Raw genomic sequence first — 24182 nt, forward strand, 5'->3', positions numbered from 1 at the left:
TATTTGACGTCGTGGCGCATTTCATTCAAATTTTCTTCTCTAAATGATAATTTTTCGTCGTTCGCACACCACTCTGACTGGTTGGCTCGCGCGGCGCAAAGTGTTTAATCAAAATGGAATATTTACATATTATCTCAATAAGTATAAGTAATAATTGTAACCGACTTGATCCCATTCCGAATTACGTGTGTGCAATTCGACGGTTAAAATATTATAGGGGTCGACCTCCGACCGTGCCGATGGGAGGGAGGATGGATTTAGTTTAACTTCGTCCCACCCATTAAAACATCCTTAAAGCAGATTATAACGGATATCCAAAATTGTTGAATTACAATAAGAGGTAAGGCTGAAATTGCACGGTGTATTTTCCATCCCCTCTATGTATTTTTTAATGTGACTGGGTGCTAATGTGCCAATCCTGTACACAATCCCGTTAGATATTCATTTAGAACTAACTACGTACATTTGCATATAAAATCTGTTTCTATAAATCATTCAATATTATTAGCAAGACTGAAATAAAGTGTCGAAAAGACCGTATTATCTCAAAGCGGAACATTTTTCCCGTATTATATGTACATACATGTGTATGTACATATTTCGCGACATAGGATATATATTACACGTTGCGTTTATCCGCTTTTCTGCTTCGTTTGCTTATTACGACGCGTCGACACATGCCATTTAACCCTTTAATCGCGACTTATCAGTACCAAACGTCGTCCACAAAGTGTCGTAACGGTTGGATCGATTTTCGTCTACACACGTATGTACATACATATGTACATATACATACGTACATATGTATGTACAGTCGTTATATATATGTAGGAGTGTACATATGAATCATTTTTTCAAAATTGAAAGTTGTACCTTAACAAAATTTGAATAATATAATCATCACGGTTGACATGTTTAAAGCTTTATCATTCTGTTTACCCGTGCTAGTTAGAATGCATATTTCCAAGAAAATTTCTTTAAATATAACAATTAAGACGAATTTAGATCGACAGAATGAAAATGGAATAAATAATTATTAATTGTGAAAATTCAATTCCGTCGAATCATTTGTGTATTTCAGAATTTATTCATTGTTCTTTTAATATTGAAATGATGTTTTATTAAAATTTCTAAAATTAAAATCCCTTCCTCTTTTATGTCTCGTATTTCACCAAATTGTATTTTATCTGTTAAATTGATTAAATAAAGAATTGATTAAATAAATATACTATCGTCAAAGTTTATTATCAGTTGTAATATGTTTTATCTGGCATTTTAAATAATTCATATTTGAATATAAATTAACTAGTAGATTTATTTTTCTACAGTTGAAAATACAGTTTCACTGGTGCTCGCCAGTAATTGTATATTAACTTTTTACAGTTCAGGTTCTTTACATAATGCTTTAGGATTCAACAATGCGTTATTATAAATTACTATTACGAATTATGGAAAACAGTTTCATAGAACGTTTGCCTTAAGAATTGTTCATCGTAAAAATGTGACTTTTAGACTCAAATAACTTTTACATTTTCACGAAAAGCAGTACTGTGAATAAAGTAAATCAAAATCAGGTCGCATTTAATTAAATACCGCATAGGTTCTGTAAATCATATTCAAAAAGTGGATGAAAGAAACGGAATACAACAAAGAACCGGAATACATATCGACTGATTCTGACCAGTCAGATTACTCCGTCGAATATGTGAGACATATTTTATGTACTCAAAATATATTACAACTGGTAATACAGACCTCGTGGTGGATGGAATATACTAAATATATTAGCTGTTCCGATTCGAAATTAAATCATTGTGAAAGTCGCTTTTACTCATAAGATTTTATGCCATTCAAAATACCGTCGGGCTAATTTGCGGTAGGAATGTTTGTGGTGCAACGACCAGAATTGCACAATTACGCTCATAGTGAAGCCCACCTCCCTCTCCCACTAACTGGCGAGAGCTTAAAGCTCAACCGAAAGCTTAAAGCCTTAAGTCGCCTTTTTTATCGCCCTGTGGGGGGGAGAGCTTTTTTTCTAGACAGTGATATATCGCTCGGTTAATACTGATCTTATTAGTTTTACGGAATTAATTCGCGTCCCACGTCAGACTAAATAGGTATACTTAAGCTAACTTTAACTCTGCGTATCGTTAGGAAGTATTATACTTTTTCTTAAAATAATTATATTGCTAAAAAAAAATCGCAAATAATATAAGTAATTTATTTTAAAATCGATGGAACAGGTCAGGTTTGTTTTCCCGAATTAAAAAATAGAAAAAATCTAAAGATTTATAGTTATTTTTCACGCTTCTTCGTCTTACTCTCGATATAATTCTAGGTTTATAAATATGAATTTCCATACCCAAAGCCTGATCTGACCTGTTTCGAGTACCTACATATGTATTTAATAATATTCAGATTGCTTTTAAATATTTGTAAAATGGAGTTGAAAAAGTATGAAAATCGGAATTTATTTATTCAATAGCATTCCATGTGCAATTTAACAATACCTGGGCGTAAATCGTGTGGCAGATTTTCAATACCTAACGCGATAGTTTAATCCGTTTTATTCGATCCTGACGTTTTAACGCTTTTTCTGTCCATTTGTCCCTGTGCTATTTAACAGGTTTGTTGCCGAGTTTTGCTGTGGGGAAAATCGACGATGCATTTATTTGAATTCGACCTTTGCGCATTTACATCTGTATTAAAATTCAAACGCATATTTCAAATGCCCAATAATACATTGGGATTTAGATCACGCTGGCCTAAATGTTTTTTTTGTTTTATACATATAATAATATGTACACACAATATATAAACATATAAATTCTCTTATATATTTACAATATATGAATGTATTATAATAATACGTTATCTTCAACGTTTGTATTGGGTTATGTATATTACCGTTGTATGTATATAAATTTATCGTTTAATTAAATTGATCGCAAAAGCTGTATACAAACCGAGCTAAGAGTAAATATGGTCCGATATCGATAATAATAATAATAGTTGGCGTTCGCTAATTTCAAAGATCAAATGTCATGATTAATTATGTCTTATGTGTAAACGCTGTCGATTGACGTGTTTGTGTGCTAATTAATGCTTCAGCTGAGTAACATCATTCTATATGAAAATTTACTTTGAAGCTTTGTTAACCGTTAAATGCGCGGTTTATTTGACAAATGTGTTGAAAACAGTTTTATTCATACATTTCGATGTTTGGAAATCGCTTATTTGAAATATTGTATGATACATTGTCAATTTTTCAATATTGCCCCACCCTCGATCGAATCACAAAAATTCGCGCCACATTTTTATTTAAACGAAATAAAAATGCGAAATGTCGCGAAACGGCAGACACACGCCATCTCGACAAGTTTGCTCAGAATCAGCGGATTGCGATTTTGCAACAACGATTTCAATATCGACGAAGAAGCTGCCGGTTCCCACATCGATCTGTCTGTCTGAGCAAACAGTTTCCAAAGGCGATGATCGGAAGGTTATGAAAGCCTTCGACTTCCGGAAACATTCGCAAACACGTCATGATTCTGAAAAGGACCCTCCCTTAATTGAGTCAGTTTGCTTTGAAGTTTTATCATCACTTAGTGAAATAAAAATATGTAAACGATATAAATTAAATAAGTGCGTGTTATTTCTTTGTCAATGTTAATTACATAGTTAACTTACGACAAAAGTTTCGCATTAACGGTGGCTGGTTTTTTCTTATTATATTTTGGCAATTTTTGCCTAATGCGCGTTTGTTTTGACAGCTTGATGAAGTTGACTTTATGTGATAAAATTTCTTTGTCATCGTCTAAAAAATACGCGAAAATTACTTTTCGATATCGTGAATGTCAAAAGAAACTTTCTTATCGTAGTCGAATGCTAAATCGACCGTCAAACTAACTGTGTACGCTAAAACTGTCGTTCAAGTATTAAATGAAAGATATGATAATATATAATAGAAAACTCATCGTTTTCTTAATTTTTAAATCAATTTTGATCACAGCACATCGGTAGATTACATTTAAATTTAAGTTTTGTTTGAATTCAATTTTTACCTACATATTTATTTTTTAAACGCAGTATTAATTTTTTTTATAAGATAAAAATATAGTGTTGCGAATTATTGCTATGCAAAAGACACACTCAGTGTGTATATATACGTATAATGCTATACTCGTTTCCTGCATTATATCATTTTTATGAGTTATAAAAATGTTTCGTAATAAAAGAATAATTTCCGCATTTGTATACAAAAAACAACGATTTCGAATTTTTTGTATATTTTATTTGTTTAATATTTCCTCAGTGTTGTATTCAACGTGTATATTTGTTTGCTTTCAAACAATTTTACTCGTTTGTCTGCCCTGTAAAGATCTAGATAACAAAACTTTAATATACCGGAACATTTTTTTTTAATGAATTATTATTTCATTCAATAAATTCTGTCCAAATGCTTACCTAGTTGTTCCTTAAAGAAATGTGGGATACATTCGAATAATACACCAATTAATTGAATTCCATTTCATGAATTTGAACGATTACCGAATCGTAAATTTCAATCAGCATTGTTAATGGTTGTAAGATTTGGCTCTGGTGAGACGTGTCCTTTTCGTCCACGTCGCGGCACACATTTCAATTTCTTCCGTATCCTTCCTAATGTTGCCGTTGAGCTGATTAACTCGCCTGTTTATTGCTTACGTTTACGGGGAAAAACGTAGTTTCATCAACGTTTACGGCGAACATTGGAGAGCTTCTCGGACCAGATAAAAGGTGCTTCGTTCGGAACGTGACACATATAACCTAAATCACTTCCAGCTTCCACACACGAACTATCGAGCAACCCCATCTGCACCCCGAAAAATTTCACTGAAAATAAAATTCCCACCCAATATCAATCCACGCGCTAAACAAAAGGGAGAAAGTCGAAACGGCTATATTCATTCTAGCGCTTATAAATATTTATTTCCCAGCTTATTTATCTTTCGCTTTCGCACGATGTGAAATATTCATCATTGTAGTTTATTATACGGATTTTATCATAATACACAGACAGACGTTTTACGGAATACGACCAAATGTTTAACCTTAAAAGACGATTCACATTGATGAGTCTACATCTAATATACATATATACATATGTATGTACAGCGATTCTTATTAGTTATTACATAGCAACTTTAAAATTTGTTTTACTTTTTTATCATAAAATATTTTCTTCCCAATCTTATAATCATAGGCTTCTTTCTATGGTTACATATTGTCTTCCCAATATGTAAACCTAGTAGGCTTTTAAAATTATAAAAATTATTACCTTTATGTAAAAGTTGTTGCCAACTTATAATGACACACTCTCTTTTTTCAAGATCGCTAGTTTGTATCATCGCACAAGGGTTTCTGATTTGTTACTTTTATACAAGATTGCCAATGGTATCCTTGACACATCTGTTTTAAACGAAATTAATTTTAACGTAATTAATGTCCGATTCACCAGTTGTAGTTACTATTCTAGAAAACAATTTTTCATAACAACACTTAATTTAATAGTACAATCTCACATATGTGTATACCGTCGTTACGATAGTATTGATGATTGTCCCGACCTTTTTGCTGACTCTTTTGGTACTTTTAGGGCTAGGGCGAAGAAGCAAATCTGTGCTTGATTTGCTTCTTCACCTTTATTGTCCTTCATTGTTTATTCATTTTAATGTTTTTTTTTTATTTTTTCTTTTTTCTTTATATTATATTACCATGTGGTGCTCACTGTTTATGGAATATTATATTTTCATTTATTTTTGTATATTTTTTTTGTCTCACTGTACTGCTTCTTTTTTATATTTTATTTTGTATGTGTGCCAATTTAAATAAAAAAATATGTAAATAAATTTCAATTATTCGTGAACGAAAATATGTAAATAAACATGTGAACGAAAATATGTAAACATATAGGTTTTGGATGGCTAGCTATTCCTTGCTAACTGTTTTTAAATCTATCCATTAACAATCCAAATTTTAAGCAATGTTTTTACTTTATCTGTAAATAATAAGTTTCAATAAATTAAATATTGTAATCTTGAGAAAATTCAATTTTTCAATTTTGGCTGATTTGTAATCAAAATCGGTCAATGATCGTTTGTTTTTATTTTAATAATTGCAGCATCCTATTACATGTGTGTGATATTCAGCCATTCCTCATCCACTGGTGGGTGAAAGCCTCTTCAACACGCTTCCACTTGTTTCCGTTGAAACTCAAATTCATCTCATCCCACACATTTTTCTAATTTCATCCAGCTATCTTTCCTGTGACCTTCCTTGTACCCTTTTACATTCTCTCGGATACCATTCAAGCACTTCTTTCGTCCATCTGTCTATCGTCTGTTCTTCTAGCTACGTGACCCGCCCATTGCCATTTCAAAACTGTCACCATTATTATCAAACACCTTTGTCATACTCCTCACCCACGTATTCCGTTTTCTATCTCTCCTCCTTATGGCGAGTATACAGCGATATATACTTATTTGAATGCACTGAACTTAATTCAGCATTCTAGCGTTCAATGCCCAAGTTTCTCATCCCATGCGTCATCACTGGCAAGACACATTGACCTAAGATCTTTTTCTTCAAGCAGAAACGTATAAAATTTATTATAGTACACTTTCATATAATATTAATTTGGTATAAAAACCAACTTTTGATAAAACGGATTTTCGAATACACACTTAACAACAGACCAACCCAATATTACATATACAAGTACAAAATTGACAAACCAATATTACTATGATGGCCTTGCTTCATATACATATTGTATGTACATATATACTATGTGAATTTCCAAAATTGACACCCCTGTACTTATTGTTAGTGGCGTGCTAGGATCGCGTCAGTTTATCCCCGTGCAACGTCATAAATACGCCGCAAATTGGTAAAATAATGGAATCCGATGCCATAAAATAGTAATACCAGCTGAGTTATGGGGTGCGCTACACACCCGCTGCCCGCTAAACTAAATCATATCCGAGCGCGATGCACAATGTAACCCAGCCACGTGTTTAGACATACATACCTACATACACACGTGCCCTTATGTAGTGTAAATAGCACAAAATATATCTATCCACAAAGGCGCTCAAGGTCGATCCCGGGTTTTATCAGAATTAAGCATTGCCTCAACCTTAATGATCAATGCTGCTGTCAGTGGCAGAATTCGCCAGGATTCGCCTTATACGAAGAGGGACCAACAGATATTTTATTTATTTTCATTGTGTATTTAATATTTTCATTTAATCAACCTAAAAGAAATTCATTTTTGATAAGGACACAATCAAAATTGCGACAAGGAACGCGCTCGTGGGCTCCAGCATTGATAGGCGTATATTCATGTCAGATCTTACTACTTTCATACAAATTTCTCTTACATTTCTTCAAATATGGGAAACACCACTATCGATCACTGTCAATACGAGGGTAAAATATCACAGAAAACACTTCATAGCCTGACGGTACGGATTTAGAGGATCAGTGTTTTTCAGCACTTGCCTTACTGTGCTAAAAAATCTGCTAGCCAATATGCTGGACGCCAGGCGTCCACTTAAAAATGACGGGCTGAAAACTAGACTGGTACAAGTGACATTTTTAAAAAAAGCTGGTTTAAGTGCTAAAATAATAGCATTTCATATATGCTATTATTTTAGCACTTAAACCAGATTTTCTTAAAAATGTCACTTGTAACAGTCTGGTTTTCAGCCCTTTAAATTATATTTTAATTTGAAATAATGCTAAATTATTTTAATTACCTATGCAAATCATTTTATCTTGCATTAAACGTCGAATAACATAAAATGAGTGCAAGAAGCTGAAGTTGAGCCGTCATACCAAGGCGAATATCAATCTCACACTGGCCGTTGTGTGCGGTGCGTACTGAATTCCTCCTCTCTCGAATCTGTGAGACACATATACCTGGGGCTTCCTGGGAAAATAATTATTCTGTTGATATTGATCATTTTTTTTATTTCGTAATGACATATGTAATTTGAATCATCGTGGTTTTGATGAGGAATGCATAAAATATGAAGACCCTGCATTCAGTATATTTGTAGAAATAAAAAAAAGTCCTGGTCACTCACTATCCATCACAGTGCGGCAAGTGTTAAAATGACCCAACCTTTAATCACATTCCAGTGGTTAGCATATAATGCTATCACTGAGGGATCATGGGTTCAATCCCTGAATCGGTGCTGCTGGATATACATATGTTAATATGTATATGACTTCAGTACGATCGTCAAGTAATTTCTCATATTTGTAAATTTTTGTTTATGTATTGAATTGAATTGAATAATTATTATTCGGGCTATTATAACATTGTTAAATTTCTTATATATTTAATCTATCCTGTAGATCGATTAAAATAAAGATTTTTTGCCAATCAGTGTGACGTGGTTGAAAGTAGGGGTAAAAATTCAGCACAATGATTCCACACCACCGCTCTGGGGCATTGTATAAAAAGTCGCAGGGTTCGCGCATCACAAATTAATTTGCTTCCCTTTTCAGGCGCTTCATATCCGTTTTCAGGCGCTATTTTTTATATCCCTGAAGGGGGTGGACGGGGATGGCCGTTAACCGCGCTTTTACGATCGCCGCGCGTCACACACAACCCCTGGACGTTTCGATATTTAGGCGAACGCGACGCGGCTCGTCCTTTGTTGCTGAATACTTAATGTCGAACGCGACGATGTAACCCGATATCGGGGCCTGTATAAATTCGCTTTTAATGCGTACTCTCACCCCCCTCGCCAACCCCTTCCTATACTCCCGAAAGTTCCCCTTCGCGATCCTTGGCTTTGTTGCGGGACTCGCGTGTTGTACTACACCAAAATGACATAATACGCGTTTAAAATTGTCGTATTTTCCGCGAAAGTGAGCGCGATTCAGACGGCTAATTTTCCGATTCGAATTTTCCGCGTATAAATTTTTCGTGTATCAATTTCCGTTCAACGGAACGGTTTTTGTTCTTATATTTCGAATACGTAAAAGATGCTTTTACGTAGATACTTAATTTCATATTAAAATATGCTTTCAATTTTACGTTTTTCATATTTTCGGCAATATATTTTTTAAGTATGTAAATATGATATATAAAAACTGTGACCTCTACCGTTATGTAAAACATAAAAAATACAACATATAAAATTAATTTTAAAATTCGTTTGATACTACATACATATACTTTTTTCCACTCTTAGATAAATGGATGCCTGATCGTCTAAAGTTTTATATATGTATGTATATACATATGTAGATAGATAAAAGATAATATAAAAATACTAATAGTAGATTCCAAAAAATATTCTCAAATATAGACGTTTCTGCCTGTCAAAAAATTGTAATCTGTAGAACCACTTCCACTCTTCAAGTCACTTTGATATCTTACCGACGCGCGCGCACATTAATACGGGAGGAAAAGCCTGTTCCTCTTGTTCCTGTTGTATCCTGCTCGCGCAAATTAAGTGAGTATGTACCGTTTACCATGCACCACTTTTTTTATCTTTCGATTTTCGATCTTTGCCTTCCGATATTTGCGTTTTCTGTAATTTAACATTCTGTCTCGTAACGGAGACCGCTTACCGACATACGAGGGCTAACTAACATTGAAGTAAGCTAATGTCACCGATATAAAGCTAGGAGAGTTAAATCATTAACTCATTGAAATTTACATCAGAATCTTGTGTCAGATCGGAACGATGATAGAATAGATGAACGATGTCCAAACGCGGCTTTCTACCATCCCTTCACATTTCACTTAAGCAGTGCTAAAAGTTACTTTTTACACTCTCATTTACTCTCATCTCATATAAACTTAATATTACAAGCATTTATACTTTATCATATACGTTTTTAATTTGCTAGTAGTACATTAATAATCTGATTCGGCACATGTTTCAACGTATACAATACAGTTGTTGCCTATTTAAATTATTTTGATACAATTCGAGTAAACTTTACATTTACATATGTACACATGTATAATATTCTTGCCAATCGAACCTGGCCTTTTCATTGCCAATCAAACTTCGTCATTCATTCCTATGTTTCGTTATCAGTACGTTGTAGTTGTACGTAGTATACCTACTTAGGCCATACTCATCACAGACACAAATTTTATTAATTTTAAAATTGTCCATAAGAACGACCCGCGCTGTGGGTTCAAGAGAGTCCTTTCAAATTACCAGTTTCCACATTGAGGACCGAATTCAATGCGAAATGAACCCGCAGGGGATGAAATTGTCGTGGATTTCGCGCAAAATGACGGTTAACGTGCACGTTAGCCTGAACGCACGTCGAATACGATTGCGTATCCCTAATTCAAGAGTGCGCGTCGTAATTAAACCAAACGCAATAACAACTTATCACAACCGCAAAAAGGTTAAATAAATCCGAAGCCGACCGACCGACCAACCCTCTCACTCTCATGCAATAATTTTCGCATTTTAATTAAAATCGTCGGCGGCCTATTAATAAAGGCGCGCACGCGAATTTCAACAACAATACGCACAATTATGCAAAGCTCTACTGCGAATCGTTAAACGTGCAAATACCGACTGTCGTGCAATTTAAATAACATTTATTCTTATTCCTCCTGAGCACATTTTGGCGTGCTCGGAGCGCGAATATGTACATGTATGTACGCTCATGGCAGCTTCGCGTGCTTCCAAATAAAACATAACTTATCTCACCCTCATATATTTTTACTCATTCATATGAATTAATAGTGTATTCCATCAAAAACGCACTTTTCTCATTTCTAGACAAATGTCTGATGAGAGCTATTAATTCCATGGCATGTTCCTTTTCGAAATTATGTTTCGTTTAACTACTATAAGTTAGGACTTATTTTGACGCAATCGACTTTCAAAGCGCATTTCGACAATATCGTTCTTGATGATGATTCCAATGAACAAATTGAGCCCTTGTCCACATTTAGACAAGGGCTCCGGGTAATTTATTTGCCCCTGCCGATAGGGGCACTCATTGTAAGCCCTTCCAGTACGTTTTGTACTACAAATTACACGGCCCTTACAACTGTTCCATTTTACGACTCGTACAAATTAGTTCCCATTCGTGAGATTCAAGGTTTGACCACTAGATTTCCGTTACGTTTCGCTATGTTCACATCGTATCCCAAATGGCTATTTATGTATATAAATACATACATATGTAAACTTTTTCGTCAATTAAAAACAGAACTTTTTCAACAGAAATTTCTCATTGTCTCTGTGGATTTTTATTGATATTTGTATTCACTTATATTTATATTATTTACGTATAATGCTTAAAATACTTCTATGTAATTTTTGAACATAGATGCTGTGTTTAATGTAAAAATATACATACCTATATATGGGTGCATTCTTGTAAAATAAATAAATAAAATGTAAGTAATATGTTTGGCTACATTGACGCATTGGATCACTATGTAATGCCACTGCGATTTAATAAATAAAATAAAATGTAGGATATATTATATCATATGTAGTTATTTATTTAAGTTTGTTATTTTGGTTGTATTTATTGTATTAATCGGCAATTTGCTATTTAATAAATAAATAAATTGTAATGTATAAAGTGATCTCTAAAATGTAGTAAAGAAGTTTTTTAGAGCTAGTTTTCCATTATTTTTTCGCATATACATAAATCGGTCGTATTTTATATCACAATCGCACACGTCACGCTCGCATCAATTTTGGCGGTGGCGAGAAAATGTGACGTTTCAAACGAGAAAAACATCTTTTTATGGGAGGGCAATAGCTGTCTCATCACTTGTCGCACGCTTGCGAAAATATTTTCCTTCGAAAATTTTCACTTTTTTCCGCGAATCCTCTCGCGGGCTTATTGTTTTCTATTTAAAGTCGCTCGCGTCGATTCGGTCGTGACAACCGACGAAACGAGGATGGATCGATCTGCTTGTAAAGTCAAATTCGAGACGGTCAGACCCGGAATAAAAACCCGAAAATGGGTTCGAAACGGAACAGGGGTGAGAGAAGGGAGGATTGGGGCTTCTTAAACGAGTGATTGATGCGGATGACCCGATTTCCACTCGGAAAATGCTCAACTCCATTTCCTGACGCTTTCTCCACGTATGCTGATACAATCTTTATATATTAGGTTCGCTTTACTATTGCTCTACATTATACAATATTAACGTAAATAATATTATACAATTAATTGAGTCAAGCATAATCATAAAGTTTACAAAATTAACACATACAAATGCATGTACATACATAGTTGTAACGAAAATCTAAAGAATTTAATTACTGGATAGGATCGATGATAACTTAATTAATCTCGATTATAGATAGTGATGGACGTCCGTCGAGGAAATATAGCCGGGATTGACGGCCGTCGCTCTCGTTTTCAATTTAACATTTTGACGTCTCAATTGAACACCGACCAACACTTTAAATTGCTCAAATTGATCGTCCTGACCCGTTCGCTTCCCATTTTGGACCGGTCAAAAGATGACTGTGAACCGTTGTGATAAATCGTGACACTCGATTTTACGCAACGTTTAACCAACAGAGATTCGAACCGAGTTTAATTAAAATTCATTCACATACATACATATATATTTGACGAATTGAATAAACTACATTTCAAAGCGACGGTCTACGGCGTAGACTCTACCAGGTAAGGAAATTACTTATAGGAAAATATTATAAAATTAATCTGTACGTGGGTCATTAATTATACCTTTGATATCATCGGTGTGGTGTTCAGTATTTATTCGTGAACATTGTCGTACCGAAATAATGCGCTCTAAGCGCCGAGAGCGTTTGCTCTTGATTGCTGGAGAGTATATTTGCCAAACTTGTCACACAAAGGGTTAGTCTGAATATGTAACTGTTGCCGTGTTTGAATCTGAGGCATACACGTTTCGGTACCCGCTTCGAATGCTCCAGTATTAGTTGCCTCGAAGACCAAAGTCCTTCACACACTGACATATCAATACCTTCCGTTTATCAGAACGTGTCTATAATCAATTCATTTGCTTCACATGTCAATTATTAGTTGTCTCGCTGACCGAAGTCCTCCATAAATTGACATATTCCGTTCATTGAAGCGCATCTATAACCAATTCACGTACATCGTGTGTCAATGTAACGATCAAGCTTTCCTCGATAAACTCAATATCATAGACATCCCAACAATTTAACTAGTTACAAATTAAATGACACAAATGTCTATTGAATTTGATCATAGAAGGGTTAGTAACATAAGAATCGAAATTAATTTTATTATGTAGAAAATATTGACTAGTTCATTGCTTTAATATAGCTTTGTATCTTAAATGTACATATGAATACCTTTGAGCTAGAACGTAGGAATAAGTTAGTGGTCACTCAGTTGAGTAGTATCTAATTCTAATGAATGGAACTCTGTAAAGTTTAGTCTTGATTAATCTAAGATGCAATACTTCACTCACTCTGTACAAAATTTGATGGCCAAAGTACATATGTACATACATACATATGCTTCAATCAGCCAATTACATCTCTAATTTATCTCAATTTTGGTTATTTGTTTATTTTATACATATACCACTTCTGGATGAAGGTCTTTTCCAACACGCTTCCATTCGTCTTTGTTTTGTGCAACTCTCAACCATCTCACCCCACACATTTTAATAATTTCGTCTACTCATCTTCCTTGTGGTTTTCCTTTTACCCTTTCAAATTCTCTCGTGTACCATTCCACCACTTTTTTGTCTACTTTTCGTCATACTTACGTATCCCACCCATTGCCTTTTCAATCTCTTCACTCTCCACCATATCCATTATCCGTGTCCTATTTTATACACCTATTTCGTTTCCTATTTGTCTTCATTATGCCAAATAGTTAGTAAAAATATTAACAACTTTTTCCATGTCACTCACTACCTTCAACTGCTAAAATTAAACTCTAAAGAGTTATTTCACTGTATTATATCGTTCTTGCTTGCCGAGCACGACTCGCTCACATTTTTACATACTTTATTTTTTACATTTACATGTAGGACTTTAGGCAACGCTGTGAGCCAAATACTCGTAAATGTCCTTCAAAATAATTTCCAGAATTTTTCAGCGTGTCACTCGCTCAATTCTCATGCATACAAATTCGTAGGCATTGGCTACAGAAAAAATGTAATCTTTCACGTCGAATTCCCGAAATACGTCTTCTGTCTTCCATTTTAGTATTCCTTTTTTATTTTATTTATTTCATCGAACATGACACTCAATCTTTGCCGGATTTCCAGCACTTCCAAAACCGTCTGTCGCATTTCGCTCACGTACGCGTCAATTCGCACACACACGCACCACTTATCGCGCGTATTTTATGCGCTCAGAATTTAGGTATTACGTGACTCGACGTTACTCAAATTCAAGCCCTCAACACTCCTACCCTCCCATTCTCCTCGCTCCCACCCTTCATACAGGTAATTGAAACCTGCAAATTAATTACGAAAACAACCCCCACCCCCGGGTCGTCCTCCCCAACACGCGACGAATATATCAGGACTGCCTAATTAAAATGTATTACCACATGAATATGCAATGAGTGTACGAAGCTGTGTGTCTTGTGACGTTTTGATGTTAAGACGCAGCGAAACTGTCATAATTGGCGAGCCGTCATCGCGTTGCTGTTGTGACGTCGACACTAATGCATTTTGAATACAATCTGAAATTGTTTTGGTTATTTAAAACACATTACATAAGTTCATACATACGCAAATATAACTAAATATAACCAGTAAGTAAACTAATGAAATTATCTCATTTTTAAAAAATTCTTTGCCTAAATATATACATACATACATATGTAGATCGTACCTACTCAACTAATAATACATACATGTATATGCAGTTTTAATACATAAATATCTACATTGCATTTTAATAAACCGGGAAAGGGTTGTTTGTAATATCTTCGAGTAAATCGTGGTTAATATATTCAACTTAAAATATTTTATCATTAGTAATGTTTTTATCATTTGCTGTAAACTCATTAAAACTTTCGTTTATATCAGTACAGCTCAATAGAAGTATTTTCCGTGTTGTGTGTTGTGCCGAGCTGTTGACATGCAGTTCTGAATAATATAGACGGACCTTAATAAGTTTATACGGTACAATAACAATAGTTTCAATTTTCATTTTATTTATTCAATTAATCAAGCACTTTCGTCTTAACAGCGACGAGTAGCACGCTATACATATTAAAATTTATTTTAACATTTATACACCCATTTTATTCAACACGACATCTATGGTCAAACGATTAACAGCCACAGAGTCATCTATAGACTAATTTTGCAGCATTTTCTAAACAGCGGAAATGGATATACAGAATAACTCAGAACTTATCGAATCTTGAATTATTAAACTCGCCAGAAAGATCCAACTCAATTTTAATAATTAACATTTTAATAATTGCATCTGTGCACATCGAAAGGTTACTCGTTATCTGATGTGCAATCTATCATTCGAGAAGACAAGAATTGCGTTTAAAGCTGCCATCCAGTTTATCTGTCGTTCAGTCTGTCTGGTGATTTTCGAGCGCTTGCACCGCACCGTTTGGAGTCACATAAACAGCAGCATACGGGATAGAACCCATGACCACACAATTAAAACCATTGCATGCTAACTATTGATATATGCTGCTGGTTAAATATCGTATATAATAATAGCCTAATGCGTGCGTGTGTCATGCTGTCAGTTAACAATGCTCCATCTCTCTTTCTCCCCTTGGAATTGTATATCGTGGAAAGAGACGCGGCATAGTGTGGATATTTGCTCATGCATAGTGTGGATATTTGTCACTTTTGAATCAAGAAATTTGAAATTGAATCAAGCCTGTATTTGTATGATCGTGAATTGGAAACGACATTGGAGTGATTAACAATCATTCAAACAATCCGAGTTGCGCCAACATAATATGATTTGATGTTCGCAGGTGACAATTAGCGTATCGGTCGTAACGACGTGCTTCTACTCTCATCCGAAACTCGATCGTCGCATTAGCACCACTCACTCCTCACTCTCGTAGACCCAAAATTGGATTTGTAACGCAAGACTCCAAATTTACCATCAAACGAAGCTTCAAGTCGGTACGCACGAGACTCGAGAAACCGGCAACATTTGATCGATCGGTCTCGACATTAGAATCGAGACCGTGTCTGGGTCCTTTGACTGTGAAGACGTTCTCAATTAGATCTGCTACCGGAGTGCAATAATGCAATTGACCTATGGCTAATTAATTTTAACGTAGGTTATCGCGATGTGGCCAACCCCTGTCACTTGCATATGCAACGACGGGAATTGTGCAATTTGCATATCTCACCGCACCGCGTCAACGTTGCGATTAAAACGCGTGCTAACTAACGCTCGGGTATGTTTCTGACTATGACTAAATATTTGTAGAATTTGAAATGTTGAAGATAACATGTGGGTTGTGTGCGATTTTCTTAAACGCCACCTAGCACGAGCGAAAGCAACGATAAAACTCGCATTATGCACTCGGCTCACCATTAATATTTAGAAAGCCACCGTGGAAAGCAATCACTTAAGCGGGGATTGTATGTAGTACGCTAGCAATGGATTCCCGGATTTTTTCCGTGTTATTCTTTTTTTTCTGTACCCTCACAGGATAAACAATACTCGTTTTGCGGCCCTCCGGTTCTCCGACGACTAACGACAAAGTACTCCTAACACATTAGAATGCGAACGCTACATTAGTATACAGCGCGTGTATCATTTGTAACTCTTAACGGTTTCCTCTTTTTCGCACGCATCCTGGATGGAAGAAAACCCTGGACTTGGGAGTGGGGGCGGCTCGTGGAAATATTTTATTTTTCCCTTGTCGGGTGTATTTTTTTTTTGCGGTGCACGACGACATTTTCGGTTGTTATTATACCCCGCATAATAACCCTCGGAGCGCGGGGAGTGCGTAACAAAAGTACAATATACACCAAGAAAGAGAGAGAAAGTTAAAGTAAAAAATAAAAAAATAAAATTTAAAGCTTAGCGTTCATACCTACTTGTATCACTGTCGCTGACTGGTGAGCTGTTTTATTGTCCGTGAGAAAATTTCCAGCACAAGTTGGACATATCCTTGAAAGACGTTATGGACTAAGTTGCTTATTAAAAGTAAAAAAAAAAAAAAAAAATTCATACAACTTGAATTCACCAACGTACAATACTTTTCACTATGCATGTCTCTTTATACCATTTTCACTATGCATGTCTCTTTATATTAAAGTCGACAAAATTATTAGATAAAAGCCGTACTGACACTTTTTTAATACATAAATATACATATAATCAGCAACGTGGAGTAGTGGTTAGAATACTGCATAGCCAGCAATATGGCTTGGTGGTTGCATTTATGTTCTTGGTCAGACTTGGATATTTGTGACTACAAATCGATCGTAGTTTGCCAATTTTTCTGGTATCTCATCAAATTAGCAACAACCATCCTACCCACTTTGTCATCACCATTTGAATATTGTTTTTAAATAAATTTATATACTTACATATGTAAAGTATCGGCATCCAATAACGGCATCTTGGGAAAATATAAAATTGAGCCCAATGGTTATTAAGTATTAATCAATAAATATTAGCAATACTATCGTTCTATAGAGCAAATCTCACATGAATCATAAGAACTGCTAAAAACGCAATTGCCTTTACCAACCTCTTGTACTATATTTTTTAACTCCATAGATTGCTAATAACCCGGATTTCCAAATGTCTTGAGACTTTCCCGTCTTACGAATTCCATATTTCGGCCCATCGTGGTCCTCCAGTCCTTTCGACATCCTTCAACTCGTACTGACTCAACGACAGTTTTCCCAGTAGCGACCCTGACCCGGTCACTCCATCTTATTGGAGATCATCTTTCTCTTCCTCTGCATCCCTCAACACTTCCCAGAACAACCAATTTCCAGGCTGTCCTGGTCTTGTCTCGCGATATGCCCTAAGACCTGGAGATACGCCTAAGACAGATGGATGATAGCCTATCGCCAACCTTTAGCATTGCATTGGTTATTCTCGCTATCTAGGGGTTTCTAAGCACCCATCTCAATCACCGCATTTAAAAAGCATCTATTATGTTCATTTCTTCAGCTCGCACTGTCCATGTCTCTACTCCGTATAAAAATACGAGGAAGACTAAATCTCAGACAAGGCGCATTTTCGTAGAACCGGTGATACCTCGATCTTTCTAAATTTCGATCACTTTCGACATTGAACTTTTTGCCATGCCAATCCGTCTTTTTATTTCAATCTCACACCCTCGATTGATCATGCTACAAAACTGTCGTGATTTTATTTACTTTTAAATATCAAAATTGTATTATTGGCAATGTGTCCATGTTAAAATGTTAACAGGAAAGTGTACTAATCTAGTATTCCGTGTGTAATATTCGTACTGTGTTTGTTTATACGCTGTATTTCAACTTCCCTATCATTTGAATCGACCTACATAAGGCAGCAGAGCCGTTTTGAATATTTAGCGAATCGCTCAGCAAACTTTTATCGACGATTATACGCTTAAATCCAAATAATGACCGAACGGACATAAAAGGCGGCCGAGAGCTTAAATCTCGACCGGCACGGCACTCCTTCCCCACCCTGATTTTCCGCATTTTTCGATATTTATTTCCCGGCGTGCTTACTTGAAAGCACTAAAATAAAATAATAAAAAAAAAAATTGAAGGGGAAAAACTTTGTGGAAGCCACCGAGGAAACAATCTAGGGTGTGCTTTTTTTTAACAATCCATAAACGCATTGTTGTAAAGTGAGCGCCGAGTTGTACATTTTCGAAAGTTTATTTCTCCGGGGAACTAACGCAAAGTTGTTACCGGTTTTTGTTTCACTCTCGATAAATATAGTGAAATTAAACTTTCAACTTTTATTTCATTATTCAACACCGACAAGTATATATTTGATACGTAAAAATTTATTAAACGTCAGCATATAAATGATGAAAACATATTTTATATTAACTCTTTATTTCCCCACCCTCCACCAATGCATGTATATAAATAGAACAAGCTAAAAAGCTTTTATCGACGTTGAGTAATAATGACATAATATAATTTAAAAGGTTCAGTACTCCATATGTGGTTTGTATTCATGTAAGTCTATTTATACAACATTATAAACAGCTCCATTTAAGTGATTCCTTTGAAGCGCTTGTATTATTTAAGAACTTTGTTGTACTTGGAAAATTCCACCCCCCCCCCCCCTCCCCCCTACTGATATCCAGTTCCGAGTTTTCCTCCCACTCGCTGTATCAAAACCATAGATAATCTGCGCTTCTTTGTCTTCGTCCAGTTAGATTTTCCTCGACGGTTCACCATGCTGGAAAATGCGTTTTACAAGCGTGATAAATGATCTGTAATAATTCGCCGACGAGGTGCAAGCCCTAACCGGTCCAAATGAGATCATGCGCGTCAACCCTGATTACGGCTCAAGTATAGAACGAATTTAGAAGCCTTTCTTCTCCCTCTAAGTAGATATAATCCCTTGAAATACCTGTGGCGTGAGTTTCGAGTTACGTACTTTAACCGCTCGCAACTTCCATATAGAATTTGATCAATTAATTTCAAGTTGCGTGAAAGTGAACGAAATCCAGCTGCAATACAATGAGGCATAATAGCGAAAAATGTAATGACATTTTAATTATGATTTCGCGTTTAATCTATCGTTTCATCATCTGCGATTTCTAAAAAAAAATATTAATAAATCCCTTGATATTAAATATTACTTTTAATGAGAATTTCTCGTAGCATTCAACGAAATAAATGTTTCTTTAATTTTTCGTTGTAAATATACATACGTAGTGTCATTTTAAATGGAACAATTTTCTATGTACTAATCAGTTTTTATGCACTCTATTTTTCCATTTTTAATATACAGAAATGAATTTAAATATGGTGAAATATCAATTGGAAGGCACACACGTATCTATCAAAAAGAAACGTGAAATATTATTTTTATTTCTCACACATTTTCTTACAATTCGGACGGTACCCATTGATTTTCACTTTCGTCCTGTCACATTAAAAAAAATCCTTTTTTACGCGCTCAACTCCCACTTACAACGTTTCTGGAGAGTGATTCATCTTAATAGCTTCGCATTTTTTATATATTTTCTTCGCGTAAAAAACTTATATGAGTGAAGAAAAATAAAACGAAGTCGTTCTCTTCTCCGCGGTGGCCTCTTTTACTTAAACCTTCATACATCACTCTAAAAACTCTACTTTTTAACTTAAGTGAGACTCTATCGCATTTTCAATTTACTTTCTTTTCTTGTATGTCTTTTCAACTCTCGGCTCTCGCTGTTGCGTCATACATTCGCCGCTTTTCGTAGCGAAAAATCGTGCGTTTAACAGAATTTCTATATATAATATGTATGTATGTATGTAGTATATACCCTTTCATACATGTGCTTATTCCTCACTCAAACGTAAACCATTCTGAGAATCATACAGATATATTTCGTAATAAAAATGTGAAAAGATAAATAAATACGCGAAAAGATTTATTTATTTGCGCCAAATTCAACGGGAAAAATGTCAGTATTGTTGAACTTAATTCAGATGCTTTAATTGGGATTAGGTTCAATCGCTTGTTGAATTTCCACGCCCATTACCAATTCTTAAGAAATAAGAATTAAGTCCCTCTTTATGCGCGAGTTGCGGCCCTCTTTCCGCGAGATGTGCCTATCGCCCGATTGTCAACGCAACGATCGCTGTTGAAAAGCTTACGCGAGCTTTTTGTATAATCCGTCAGCTTTCGCTCGTAATTTATGGTTAATTTAAATAATCTCTTCAGTGTCTCTACCTCTCGTTTCCGGCGGGGTGGGTGTTTTCTTCTGGAGGTATCAAAGGCGGAAATTACAATATTTAACAGGCGCGCATTAATGCAACGCAGAGCAAGAAGCCAAAAACATAAATATGAATATTTATTTGGGAAGAATGTTTCAACCGGAGCCGATGGGCTTAACAAGACTTTAACTTTTCCGGACCCGGCTGGATTCCGGCGAATGGTTGCTGGGGGTGAACGGGGGGGGGGTCTAGTTCAAGTTGAAGTTTTCTTTGTTGTTATTATTACTGCGGACAATTCCGTTTGCCTTCTCCGGCTGCCGCTCAAGAAAACAACAAGTGCCAAATTGAATTATATTTTAACGGCAGTATGACGAGTGTGTAGGGGGTGCTTTACGAGGGGGTGCTCGGGAGACCCTTATTATTTAGCGGAAGTAGTACTCTATTCGCTTTCAACGGTGCTAGTTAATGAAAATCTCAATATACAGATTATATCTAAATATTTATATCCATATATGTATGTATGATGTGTACAATACATAAGATTATATGTGGAACCGGCTTAAGGGCCAACATAATAACTATTCATATCTAAATTAAATCCTCAGCTTTTGTTGATGCAAAAGTATTAATTGAAATATGAAGTGTTTTTTGAAAAATGAACCAATTTTTTTAAAATGTGCACATTCGACTTAACCGATTTTACTTGTGGATTTGAATAAAAACTGCTTGGCATACAATTTAATAAATAATGTATGTATGTTTTTAACGAAAAAGTATAAAAACAAATAAACTGCAGTGAAAATTTATAACAATTAAGCCCTTATAAATCGTCTGGAGTGGTTCATGTGTAGTTTGCATTATTTACTTATTTAAGTTTAATTCAAATAACAAAATATTGTATTCTATCTACAGCCATCACAAATATATAAGAACCAGCGGCGAATACAAAAGATCCTTTCGAGGCTCAATTGGAAGAGAGAAGATAAAAATTCCATTCATACATCACATCCAATTATTAAAATAATTATGAGCGCAGGCTACATTATGATTGCTTATATATAGGTATGAATAGATACTAGATCCAATCAGGAAATTACCATAATCTTGTCCTAACTACGTGTAACTTAAAATAGAAAAAGGTGTTGGACACGGACAGCGGAAACTGAAATATGATCCGAAAGACTATGGATAGAAATTCAACGTTAATTAACCGACAAAAATAAATCGAATTTGATACATGTAAGATTTGTAATGAAATATTATCCAACAGTCTACATATTTTCAAATACATATCTCACATATGTAGGATAATTCGTATGTTTTATTTTATTAATATTTCGATTATGTATCGTGTATAGATCCAATATCCTGCTAAAGGATATTGCAACTATAAAATATCCGTTGTACACTTATCCGAGTCGGGTCAACATCACGTAATAGAAAGACCATTCGATACGAAATTCAAACCCGTAAACTTCGAAGTAGACTAGACACGTACGACCGCTAAACATCGCAGTTTCCATTCAATTCCTACACATATTATATTATGGTACACACCAGGTAGATACCTGATGAAAATGACAGCGTTTTTAAAGTGAAAATGAAAATTCCATTCTATATACTGTTATGTACCTCGCTTGTCAATGACAGGAGTGCCGGACTTTGCCCAACCCAGTGTTATGTACATACCTCGCTTATCAATTTAGTTGACTAACAAGTAGGGATAAGACGCACCATTGATTTGTGACACACCTAAATTAATAAGTAGTATAACCAACAGCGTGGACTAGTGGTTAGCATATTATGCTTTTGAGCGGAATGGTCACGGTTCGATTCCTACTAGTAGCTGTTGGCCAGATCTTGGTTTGTGACTCCAGGTCGATGGTTTATTTCAGAGTTTGCCAATTTTTCTGATTTTCATAGAAACTCTCTCTTGCAAATCTTAGTTCTTAGTTACTTAGCATCTTGAGGTTCGCCTCAATAATAAAATGCTGCAAAAATTCTCTCTATAAAATAAAATGCTGCAAAAATTACCCATATATGTATGTCACCGTGAATGATGTTTGTATGAATTCGCATTCTATAAAAATGCTTGTATTAATTGTATTATTGTATTTTATCTGTATTAGTACATTCGTAAAAGCGAGTGTAAATATTCAATTGAAATAAAATATCTATTAAAGGCAACTTATGTATGTAATACATTTATTTTTAATGCCCTCTATGTTTAATTTTATCGAGTACTATTCAATTGAAATCAAATGCAATATATTACATTACATTTTACCGACCATCATTGATGAATATTCTAAACGTGTTAACGTCACAACAGCTAGATTTTTAATGGTTTATTTTTTTACATATTGATTGAAGAAAAATTGCATTGTCAATATGTAAATCCAATACCTGTCGTCCAATCTTACAATTGTCTAATATATTATACATACATATATGTAGGTCGATGCTTATGTATGTAAGTATGTGGAGGGGTTAAGGGTCGAGCGTAAAAATGGCGCGTCTAAGAAGAAATCCAATAATTTTCGACATTTTCCGACTGTTTGAACGGCGCTGCCGCGGCGCGAATCCCAAAAGAGAAAAACGATTTTTCCGACGAGTTCGGAGTGAAATTTTCCTACTCATTGTCTCGCGTAATATCCGCCGGTTTCGGCGCGCAAAGTTAAGCTTTCCCTTCCTTATTTTGCCTCCACTTTTCTCCTGCTCCAGATCTGGTTCCCCGTGCATCTCACCCTCCCCTTCGCTCCGCGCGTCCATCTTTTCGCTTCTTTTTCCCGTTTCTATGTCGATGTTGCTCGCCGCACGAGAAACTTTCCTCCTCGTCTTGAATGTTTCTTTTTTCCATTCCGGTTTTTTCTTTTATCGCCTTTATTCGACTTCAGTTCATATCCCGGACTTCGGTTTATTGTTTCGGTCTGTTTGAAATGAAATATTCATTTTCCCCTTCCTTCTCTTGTCTAGCATTTTAGTTAACATTTCCCTTTTCAATATCAATTTTATAAATTGTTTTTAATTATGTTTTGCATAAAACGTAATCGCTTATTTATTACTCAAATAAAAAAACAATCAATGTACGTATACATCTTAGGAATATACTGATAAGTTTTTTAATCAAATAAAATGCATCACTTTGCAATTGTTTTTATGAGTATCTTGAGAAATAAAAGTTTGAGTTTTCCGGACGTTTTACTCTGGAAAAATGCTCGTAAAAGCACGCCGCGCCGTGTCGCTTTTCTTCGTTTCGAAAGTTGCATTCGCGAAAATAATTCAAACCGTGTAAATTGTCTCG

General features: G+C 35.2%; 1 protein-coding gene across 2 annotated transcripts in view; it reads left to right on the plus strand.

The window, feature by feature from the left end:
* The window catches only part of LOC143912252 (uncharacterized), a 210007-nt gene that overhangs the window by 155212 nt on the left and 30613 nt on the right, over positions 1-24182 (plus strand). The window lies entirely within an intron of this gene.

This window comes from Arctopsyche grandis, chromosome 5 (genome assembly GCF_051622035.1).
Source record: "Arctopsyche grandis isolate Sample6627 chromosome 5, ASM5162203v2, whole genome shotgun sequence".
Taxonomy (NCBI): domain Eukaryota; kingdom Metazoa; phylum Arthropoda; class Insecta; order Trichoptera; family Hydropsychidae; genus Arctopsyche; species Arctopsyche grandis.